A 12,727-nucleotide genomic window follows, 5' to 3' on the forward strand; every position below is an offset into this window, starting at 1 on the left:
ATTATCATCCTACTGTTTGAAAGTCTACTTCGAACCACAGACTCTTGTTTAGTGACATCTAGTGTTGTTATTCCAATAACCATGGATGAAAAGGACTAAGGGTCATGTGCTTATATGATATCAAAGTCTGTTTTACCTTTTCAGACAGGAGTTGCTTGCTGGTAGCCATTTTGAGCTGTAGTGTTTAAGAGATTTAATTGCAAAAATGCAATATGATATTCATTAGTATGTGTTAATTAGTGCATAATCACATGAAAATGATTATTGTGTTTACTTCATTTGAGAGTGGGCTGTTAATATCATCACTAAGTCCACCATGTAGCACGGCCGGTCAAAAAAACAAAAAGTTACAAACACAATATTTAATTGGACCAACTTTAGCTTTAATTACTTGATGCGTTTGCTGTGACATTGTTTATGCCACATGCCACTTATTTCCATCTACACGTACAATAGGTTTCCGCCAAGATATCGTGTTGATAATGATGTCATCCCACACTGCAAAAATCAAATCTTACCAAGTGTATTTTTCTCATTTCTAGTCAAAATATCACACTTAAAATAAGACATAATCACCTGAAGAGTAACTTTTCAGTGAGATATAAGAACTTATTTTTAGACCATAGATCTTGAAAATCTTATTTCAAGAAATCTTGCCAAGATAATTTTCACTTGTTCCATTTGCACATTTTTTTATTTATTTATTTATTTTTTTTTCTTAATTCAAGCAAAAACATCTGCCAATGGAACAAGTGAAAATTATCCTGGTAAGACTTCTTGAAATAAGATTTCCAAGATCTATTGTCTAAAAATAAGTTCTTATATCTCACTGAAATGTTACTCTTTAGGTGATTATGTCTTATTTTAAATGTGATGAGATATTTTGACTAGAAATGAGAAAAATACACTTCATAAGATTTTGATATTTGCAGTGCAAAGATGAGCTGGGGAAGACAATCCTCAATGGCGTTCAGGTCTGGACTCTGTGGTGGCTAATCCATATGTGAAAATAATGTTTCATGGTCCTTGAACCACTCTTTAACAGTGTCAGCCTGATGTATCCTGGCATTATCATCTAAGAATATGCCTGTCAGCAAAGAAAAAAAAACATTGATGGTAAAACCTAGTCATTCAGTATATTCAGGTTCAACTGACCGGATTTTATGGACTCATAATGTTGCTGAATCTAGACCTGACCAACTGAATCAACCCCCGATCATAACACTGCCCCCACAGGCTTGTACTGTAGGCACTAGGCATGATGGGTAATAACTTCATCTACCTCTCTTCTTACCCTGATGCCCTCTAGAACAGGCTCAATCTGAACTCATCAGACCACATGACTTTTTTTCCATTGAAACACAGTCCAGTCTTGGGCTTTTTATCAAACCGATGGTTGTTTCAGAAATGAGAAGCTACTACTGAATCAGAGTTAAATAACTTTTTGCAGGTGAAACATTATTCACTGCAGTAATTATGCAATGGACTGATTTTACTTCTTTGTGTACTTAAATCCAAGTGATGTTTTTGGTGGCCTCTCAGTGTATATTTTAGTTTCACATTGGGTCATACTGTCCAGAGCTAAGACAGTAAATACTGGCAATAAGGAGGGATTTCTGTTTTTGTGATAAGTATACATGAGGGAGGTGGATATTCAGTTCAAATCAATGCTAGATGTCACTAAACATCACACACTGAATGCAGAAAACTGACAGTAAACTAAAACAAAACAAGTGGTGCCAGGCACAACAAGCCTCACCCCTCGCACGTATTGTAGCTTATTTTTGCATCGATCCAGCTGATGTCATCACGTCTATGTATGTGCTGATGTCAGCATATCAGTTGTCTCTATATATGTGCCAAGACTGACGTAAATTGAAATAAAATCGATGTTTTTATAGACATTTGAAATTTTGCCCATTATAAGTAAACGGGAGAAAAAAAAAGATTTTAAAAATTCATAAAATATTTGAACTTTGACAAACTTTTTCCAAAATGTAACCACATCCATTCTGGGTCACTAATAATCTATAAACCCAATTTGGTATGAATTCAACAAATAGTTTTGCTGCTACAGACATTTGAAATTTCACCCATTATAAGAAAATGGAAAAAAAAAAAAAGATTTTAAAAATTCATTAAAAAATTTTAACTTTGACCTACTGCTCCCAAAATTTAATCAGATCTAGTCTAGGTCACTGGCAATATATAACCCAAGTTGGTATGAATTCAACCAATAGTTTTTCTGCTACAGACATGTGAAATTTCGCCCATTATAAGTAAATGGGGAAAAAAAATATTTAAAAAATTCATTAAAAATTTGATCTTTGACCTACTTTTTCCAAAATGTAACCACGTCTATTCTGAATCACTGGCAATCTATAAACCCAGTTTGGTATGAATTCAACCAATAGTTTTGCTGCCAGAGTGTTAACAAAAAAAACAAACAAACAAACAAACTGAACCAAAAACAATACCACTTGCCTCCCCCTTTGGGGGGCGGGTTAATAATAAGTATTTATTATTGTAGATCATCTTAGTTATTATTTTAACCTGAACCATAATCTTTTCTTAAATATAACTAAACTTTGATAATGACACCATCTCATCCTACACACAGTAGTGAATTACATTTTTGTCTAATATTGTGAGACATTTCTTCTGCCTCTGATGGTTGTCCTAAGTAAATACTCACTAATTCACCAAATACTGTTGAGATGATGCCATAGTGACAAATTGGCCATGAGGACAAATTGCTTTCTGTATATGAGGAGGAATTGCTTCATTTTAATTGTTACTTTCTGCCAGATGCTGTTCATTTATTTCTAATCAGTACTTTTTAATCTGTATTAAATTTTTACATGTTGACCCTATTCATGATATTCAATAATTATCATACTAAAAGCATCATTTGAGGCTCAGTCACATTCAAAGTGCAAAGTTATGGCTTAATTGTACAGATAATCATTAAAAGCTTAAAATTCTAGACAACCTTTTGCTATTTGAAGCTTTAAATGCTCCATTTATTTTACTTCTCTGAGTTTCGTGAATAAAAATGGTATTAAATACATCCAACACTTAACTTTAAAAAGATATTTAGAGTGATTGTAAGCACTAATGATACATAATTTATATACTATGATACAGAAATGCAGCCACTCTAGATGTCATGGTAGTTCTTTTATTTCTTGCTAATCTTTTCAGCCCATCAGATAAAGAACTATTGTATTCACGAGGGTAATGAAGTTCTATCTCTGAGCTGTTGCTTGGTTTTAAATTGAAGTCAGACTCTATCTGCCTCATAGATGAAATTCAACCTAAAAGTTTAATGATATTTGGTCCAAGGATCAGATACAGTTCTTGACACTGAAGTATCACTTACCACTTTACATCCGTACAAAGGTGAGAATGGAGATAAACTTTGCGGGAAGACATACCTGTTTGATCTATAATTCCTTTAAAGCTTTCCTTTGCTGATGGAGCTGCATTCCTCATGCCTTGGTTTGATTTTCAGATAGTAGAGTCGAAATAAGGAGGAATAACAGCACAAAGGTGTGGGATGAGCTGGATTTAAACCCTCGCAGCAAGCAGATGGTTTCCCCAGAGAATCCATCCAACTGTCACAGCTTTTCATCAGCTGCTCAAGCAGCTTTCCAATGTGATAATGTGTTATGTGTGACATGTTACCGATTTCCATACGGATAATCTTTCTTTCAGTTGGCTCTATCTTGCTCAAGGACACTCCAGTATAGAGACACTAAAGTCTGTAGTTTCACATATAAGGTTTTATAAGACTAAAAATAGCTGTTTCAAATAAAGCGATGAACTTTCCTGACAAAGTAAAGGTTTCACAAGTACCACCGAGTATCAAATCCACTGAACATGTTTCTCCCTCAAATATCAAGTGAAATAAGTCATAAAAAAGTGTAATATTATTAGTATTATTAATAATAATAATAATAATAATAATAATAATATCAAATAAGAATTTCATAATATTGTGGGTTTTGAGTAGTTTTCAATTATAAGATTTTATCACATTAATAACATTAACCCATAAAGACCCAGTGTGACTTTTGTGAAAGTTCCCAAATGACATTTTGTCTATATTTAACATTTCTTAAGTGATTTATCACCATATATCATAATATTACCCTCTATATTTTGCATTTTTTCAGTGAAAATCAGGTATTTTCCTATATTTAATTTACTGATCATATATTTTAATCATCATGATGAGATTACATTTGAGGGTTATTATATCAAAAACAGGGAAAACTTAAGAAAAAATGTACTTTTTCAGCAAGTATATCATTAATTGAACATAAAACAAGTGTGTCCACCCACTGTTATTGATCCAACTCAATGGGTTTTACTGGTGAATCATTGTTGTAGAAGATGATGGTGTTTCCATGGTAATTACAGAGCCTTTGAAAGTCGAAATGGGTCATATCTGATGGCCATGAAAAGATGACAAACTGTATTTTACACCAATTATTTACATTTATTGACAGAAAGGAAAGGATCAACAAGTGTTAAACAGTTATGATCAGTAGGTGATTTTGGCTACCGGTGACTGTCTGGGTCTTTATGGGCCTCACAGTACTTTATAAAACAGAACTTTGTACCAATAGCAGTATTTTTCTGCATCAACTACTGTTCCATTAGAGTTAGTCATGGTCTTTCCAGAGCCTTGCACATTGACTGACATTGAGGTTATGCAGCCTAACATGAATTCCTGCTTCCAAGTAAAGGATTTATTGATATATTTCTCTTGCGCTTTAATATGGAAATGCACTAAAACACACATTATTTTTCAGAAGTCGTACAGTGGAGTCATTACATAACACAAAAGTTGTCTAAAGAGATAATACATGCATCGATCGTGGAAGAAAAAATAAACTGAAGGAGCATCAATAGTTATAATATCAGTATTTTCAGTCAGATACACTATTTTGAAGGTTTATCACCATAGGTTGCATTTAACCCATAAAGACCCAAACAGCCACTGACGACCAAAACTATCTACTGATGTAAACTGTTTAATACCTGTTTATCCACTAATTCTGTTAATCCATGTAAATAATTGGTGTAAAATACAGTTTGTCATCTTTTCATGGTCATCAGATTAGACCCATTTGGACGTTCGGAGGCTCCGTAGTGAACATGGAAACACCATCATTTTACACAACATTGATTCAACAGTAAAACCCATGGAGTTTGGTCAATGTTAGTGCATGGAGACACTTGTTTTGATCTTAAGTTAATGATCTATTTTGCTGAAAATGTCCCTTTTTCTTCAGTTTTCTGTTTTGGTATAATAACTTTTGAATTTCTTCTGAGCTTCTATGAATATCTACTTAGTTAGGGAATTAAATACAGAAAAACACATAGTTTACACTGAAAAAACTTAAAATAAAGAGGATAATATTACAATAAATGGTGATTAATCATTTAAGAAAGGTTAAATATGGAGGAAAATTTATTTGGGAACTGCCACAAAAGTAGCACTGGATCTTTATGGGTTAAATATACAGAATTAAGTTCATATATTAAATACAAATGTTTCTCTCACTGTGACAGTCAACGCCTGATGATTCGATTATTACATAATAGAAGTGCATATTGAGCTTAACAAGCAACACAACAAGCACAAGAGGGAGAGCCCATTATACCATTTATCCACATGAATGGGCATTTTTTCAAACCCACAGACAAATAATGTATTCACCAACATTTTTGAAGTTAATAATCCCCAAAAGATTATTACGAAGCCAATTACACATAATTGATCGAACAAAGTGAGTTCAAATGGGTAAACAGTACAGACGCGGCCCGATACAAAATGCACCGTTTTCAGTCAGGTCATGAGAAGTTTAGAATCTTGTACAGGAAAGGTAAAAGTTCTCAGCAGTAATGGAGCTGAAATGAGCAATATCTTAATTAAATTGCAAACGATGCTGTTTAGTTTTAACCTCTCCAGATTGTTCACACATTGTTGTCACACTAGACTCCCTAAGGTCATATGAGCAGTGCAGCAGAAGCTAGGGATTTTTCACAAATACTGTGGGATATGAGTTAATTTCACTATTGTTAGCATAATGTGACATGACAGAAAAAGGAAATGTGCAGAAGTAGGATTTATAATAACTATAGGCTGGCATTTATATATAATCTGGGGCACCGATAAGGGGGGTTAAACATGACAAATTCATGGGGCCCAACATTTGTGGGGGGCCCATAGAGCAAAGGAGGGGGTCCAGTGGATACAGGCTAGAAGTTATGAAAATTTCGTGTAAGATCCGCTGTATAAGAGAGGCATAGAAGTCGGGAATCGGACATTGAAAGCAGGGTCGTTTCAAGATATCTGGGAGCCCTAGGCAAGAAAGTAAAATGAGGCCCCTAATACGCGAAGATGTGGTGGTCAAATCAGTGAAGAAGAAAAATAAAATCCAGATGTGACTTCCGGTTTTCTGGTGCATTTAATGAGTCATGAATTACTCTGTATTACGCTACACAGAGTATCCACTAGAGTGTAGTAAAGGACACAGTGTCTTCAGTTAGGCATTGTTGATGGGAATGACATAATTTGGTTATATTAATGTTTATTTTTGTTAACAAGTCAAAAACATGGTAAAACATTATTATTATTATTATTATTATTATTATTATTATTATTATGAATTTTATCATTATCATCATTTTTAAAAAGAACTATACATGCCAAGACTTTTTGGAACAAAGTGCACCAAAATGCAACGTCAGACCTCATCGGCAAAACTACCTGAGCGCATGGTGCAAAATGTTGTGATGTGTTGATGGGCAAGTGTGGGAAATATATTTAATTACAGAGTTTAAAATGTAGGATTGTGATTACATGGTTCACAGACACCGCCATTCATTTTTTTTAATGTTGTATTTGAATATTCTTAATTATTGACGATTTTGAAAAGTATTGTAATTTCCTAATTATTTTAATTGTTCCTGAACGCCTCATGTATTGTTTCCGTGTGCCTCCTTGAACGTGAACAGAACTCAGTTCCGCAGTGAGGGCACAGAGCTGATGTGAGGGACTCCAACAAATGTTGGCTTAAAAATAAAAACTTTTGCTGCAGGCCTACTCTGGTCCTCTTCTGTGCCTAAACCAGCTGACACTCAAGGAACAGACGTATTGATGAGACGGACAAACACAATGGAAAAGGGACATTTTTCTCCTAATGGGATGGACAGATCACCAACGGAAATTGCTAGCTAACCGAAAATGTCCATTGAACTGGATGGATTATTTGTCCAAACTGGATGGGATTCATAAAAGCAGACGATTTTGTTTGGAATACAGTTGTGTGGGTGACCTCAGCAGGGGGCAGATAACCGTCCAGAGTAAGTGAAAACACTTCAGTAGGCTTAGCTTTGGCTTTTCAGGACTAAATACTTTTAATGCTGTCGTACTTCGGTCCTCCACATCCAAATTATTTAGCTCAAAAGAAGTTTTGGAACGTTGTACAACAGTAGAAAAAGGCGATGGAGCAGTTGTGTTTCTTCTCTCCTTAAATTCTTCCAACAGAACACAGTTGTGTTGTGTGTATATGATTAGTTGTTGAACTGAATCCTCTCCCTCTCATGCTAACATCTATCTGTGTGTTTGGTCACTGATGTGAGGGCTTTTGTTCGCACACTTTCAAACATATCACACAGTTGTAGCCTATTTGGAGAAAACAGTGGTTTACTTAATACTTACCGCTGTGTCGTTGGCGTTTTTCGTCTTCTTCTTGCTTTTTTAGTCTCTTGCAAACCCTGAAGGGTAGGAGCTCTTCATCATTGGTGTTCTTTTAAAATGGCCGCCACCGTGCTCAGTGTGGACAGACCGTTAGTTCCACTGACAGCAAGTGGGGGGTGTGATGGGGGGTGCGCGAGGGCGGAGGACACTTCTACATGACCCTCATTGTGTTTGTCATTGCATAGGGGGAATCCCTCTAGTTTGGGGGGCCCCAGTCACAAAACAGTACAGGAGAGGGTTAGCGCTGCCTCACTGTGGTGGTTTGTTTACAATGGATGGTTTTGAATAAGTTGTACAGATAAATGACCATGCGGCCATCAGGGGCCCTCTTCAGTGAGGGGGCCCTAGGCAGCTGCCTACCTTGCCTACGTCATCCCGGCAGCTCTGATTGAAAGCATGTTAAGTTTCAGTTTTGTTTTCATGTGTAAGTTACATTACGTTGCCATCCCCCCCCCCCCCCCCGAAGGGCCCACAACTGGTAGCAGTGCCCCTGTATATAATTGTGCAGCTCTGATATGAATAAATGCAGTTCTTCTTATTCTGATTATAACATTGCATGTTTTTCTTCTATAAAACACACCAATGTTTGCCTGCATCATCCATTGTCTCTGTTGTTTGTTGTTCTTTCTCTTCCCTGTCCTTTTCTCTCTCCTCTGTCCACTAACCCCAGCTGGACGAGGCAGATGGCTGCCAACCCGGTGCCTGGTTCTGTCGCAGGATTTTCCCTCAGTAATAGAAGGTTTTCCTCCCCACTGTCGCATCAGGCTTGTTCCTGAAGGATTTGTTGGGTTTCCTCTCTGTATAGTCTTTTTAAGGCCTTGATCTGATTTAGTGAATAGTCTTGTGATAGTCCAGTGTTATTATTGCTGCTATATAAATAAAACTGAACTGGTTGGCTGCATTGGCCTGACCAGTGTATGGCATATGTGGATTGATGATGTAGGACGTAATTAGTGTAAAGATGGCGGCAGTGAGATAGGAGTCTGATTTTAACAAAAGTGAAATAGTAAGTCAACTAATATTTTGGACAAGTTTAAAGTTTTAAAGATCTTTGGGTCAAAAGTGGTGTGTATGCATGTTTCATAACGATACTGGAGACAGAAAAATAGAACACAGATTTCTTACGTATTACTGCAGCATCATGGTTGTCATGCCAACTCTGTTTCTCTGTAAGACTTTCATCTGTAATGCACTTTTTGCTATTTTTGATCCAGATTAAACACTTGGGTTTGGGTCTCTGAGGGGTGGATCAGCTCTCCACACCCCTCAAACACAGACATCCGGGTCACATCAGCCGGTGCCCACCAAGAACGACACCGGAAAGTGCACACAAAGCAACAAGTCTTTTATATATCTGTGTGTAAAACCAAGTATTGTTATCATATCTGTTAAAAAACCAAGTGAAAACCTGTCAACTACAAGCAGAGAAATGAAGTTTGACTATTAAGAAATACAAAACTTCTAGGTTCAGGAACAGCGCCATCCGTCTTTTAAACAGAGGACTGTAAATAAGGAACATATACAATCTACTGCTTTTCACAAGTGCAATAACTTCTGAAAAATTTTACAATAACTGTTTATTTGTGCAATAACAACTTATTTATTTTCTTGTTTTTATACTTATTTACTTAGTAATTTCATTAACTGCACTACAGCACCAGTATTTTATAACTTATTTTATCTCAGGTGTTTTTAATTATGTGTATTTTTATTGCTGATCCTGCATCGTCATTTCATTCTGCAGTGCATCTCTGATGTAATTTGCCTGAATGACAGTAAAAGTGCTCTGAATCTGAAGCACAATCACATAATGATAGCTGATTAGCCATGTGATTGTTATGTATAAAAGGCTGCTAGCATACATTTAATGACAGTATGTGAAATGTGTGCTACGCTAGAGCCCACCCTGGACATTGATAGTGGTGGTTGACTTCTTCCTTTTTTTTTTTTTTTTTTTTTTTTGCTATGGATCCATCCATGATCCATTCATGAACATGATATGGGGTGGGGGCGGCTGTGGCTCAGGAGGTAGAGCGGGTCATCCAGTAACCGAAGGACTGGGGGTTTGAATCCAAGACACTTCACCCACCTTTCTTCCAGTGCTGCTTGTCATGCTGGTGAATGAATGCGTATGAATGTTTGGTGGAGGTCGGAGGGGCCGTAGGTGCGAACTGGCAGCCATGCTTCCGTCAGCCTGCCCCAGGGCAGCTGCGGGTAGCTATGTAGTTTACCACCACCAGAGTCTGAATGTGTGACTGAATGAATAATAGATCCACTGTATGCACTTTGAGTATGTGTTCATAAAAAAGCACTATATAAATCTAATCTAATTCATTATAATAATAATAATTATTATTATTAAAAGCATCCATATATCATCTGATCTGTCATTCAGTTTCAGACAGTGAGTGAATTTAGAGATCTAGAGGCTATAAGCAAACTACAGCATTGTCAAAAATACTAATGAAGAAATAGGCCAGCATATGATTTTATTCTTTAAAAGTGATGTGTGAAAAACAATGTTCTTGCTGTAAATGCTTATTTCTGATATTTCTTTCACATTACTATCATAATAAAGTCAGCATCTATGATAGCAATTACTTCATAACAATGCTCATTCACTTTCTTTCTAAAGATATATTTATTATAAATTAATTGTCAGAAATGAGTTGGGTGGGGTGAGTTATTAAAAATGAGAATCAGTTCGCAACTACCTTACCTGGTTAAATAAAGGTTAAATAAATAAATGAAATAAAAGAACTCTTACCTTAACATTAACCCATAGAGACCCAGTGCTACTTAAGTGACTGTTTCCAAATGAATTTTTTTCTATATTTAACCATTTTTAAGTGATTCATCACCATTTATTATAATATTATCCTCCTCTGTATTTTGCATTTTTCAGTGTAAATCATGTATTTTCCTCTATTTAATTCACTGATCATGTAGATGTTCATAAAACCTCAGATTAATTTTCAAGGTTATTGAATCAGAAACATAAAAATAGAAGAAAAAGTAACTTTTTCAGCAAAGATATAAATAACTGAACATAAACCCAGTGTCTACATCCATTGTCATTATTCAAACTCCATTAGTGTTACTGGTGAATCAATGTTGTAGAAGATGACAGTATTTCTGTGGTAACTACCGACCCTCTGAATGTCCAAATGGGTCATATCTGATTCAAATATACAGCTGAGAAGCTGCATTTTACCTCAATTATTTACATGTATTAATAGGATTAGTGGATCGACAGGTATTAAACTGTTTGGATCAGTAGACGGTTTTGGTCGCCAGGGGCTGTTTGGGTCTTTATGGGTTAAAAAGAAGCAACAAGAATTCTGATGAAATACCATAAAAGCAGACTTAATAAGAGTAGTAGTAGCATTAGTAGCAATAATATGCATGCTGTTTTGCACGATTTGTGAAGTGCTTACGAAAGAGGCCTACACTATTGACTTTGGGGTAAGCAATTCATGGATATATTCAGCCAAAACTCACCCATTTCATGGAATGTAAATCACAAAAACATCTCTCTTGTGAAACCCAACATGCCATTTTATTCACCCAGGTGTATTTTTTATATGAGTGAGATGAGACAGGAGTCAAAATCCACTCCCACGTCACCCTCTGCTGTACATACACATGTCAGTCATCTGGGCCACCGATTCATTAACTTAACTATGTGTGAAATATTGTTGCTATAACATGGGGAAACGATACATTGACAGCTGTCAGAGTAACTGATACATAGTACAACAGACTCACCAATACACACACACATACACACACCGCAGAATTCATTTTCCAACAAATGACTTACCTCTGCTTCTACTTATCCCACTTCATTTTCTAACAGGTGGCTCAGTGATTTCTCTTAGTGTTTTTACTCAATCATTTAAGAGTTATAGATTGTTTGTTAGATGCAACAGTCCTCTTCTGTCTCTACTATTTTGGCGTTACACATTTTACACATTTACTTGGCTACCAATTCTTTGGCTGTCTGAGTTAGTTCCCTGTCTGACAGGCTTCGTTACCCTCTCCATCTTTATGTCCTGGACTGTCAAGTGGTCGTCCTTCCACCTTCAGTTCTGCCTCTGTTTCTTCCTCTTCACTGTTACTGGCCTGTGGCAATAAAATGTTGAACTTTCCGTTTCTTCTGACACTCCTCTGCTGGTCTAGATTCGTCTGTGTGGCAAATTCAGACACTGATTACACAGATTCTGACTGATGAAACATCTTGATGGCATGAACTGATCTGATCATTCATGTGCATGAAGGCCACGGTGATGATGTGAACTCATTTCACTCTTTGATTCAGTAGTTGTTAATGAGCCTTTACAGTGGGCACAAGCTGTTTGGGTTGAAATGATGTCAGCATTTTGTAGCATTGGAGTGATTTTGTTTCACCATCTGCCACTTTTGGTCTGTTTTTAAGTGTCAGCGCACCATACTCAACATGTACACCACAACATCTGACACAATATGTCTGCGGGTACTGAAGTAACAGGATATCACATTTGGATTTTTTACATTTTTTGCTGACATTTCAGAGACATAAGAAAATACATAAGGTTGTTAACCCTAAAGGGTCCACGGTCACGGCCCCGTGACTCAATCACATGACATTTTCAACACGTTGTAGCTTCGGAAGTTGGTCACGTAGACCACTGGAGACAAAGACAACCAATATAACCGGAGATATGATGGTTTGAACCCGGAGCAAACAAACATGAGCAAAAGTATGAAAATGAGGTGGGACGGGTGTTATATTTTTTACCATATCTTCGCAGCTTCTTGTCCTGTTTCAAAATGGAAAAAAGTGGCCAAATCTGCGTATTCTAATCCACAGACTGCATTAGCATTACAGGTAAGGGTGAGAATGACCCCCACCTGAACTGGATGTGGAAACTGAGAGGACCGCGGGTGGGGGGAGAAAACCGGAGAAAA

The sequence above is a fragment of the Sphaeramia orbicularis genome, chromosome 15, assembly GCF_902148855.1.
Source record: "Sphaeramia orbicularis chromosome 15, fSphaOr1.1, whole genome shotgun sequence".
Classification (NCBI taxonomy): Eukaryota; Metazoa; Chordata; class Actinopteri; order Kurtiformes; family Apogonidae; genus Sphaeramia; species Sphaeramia orbicularis.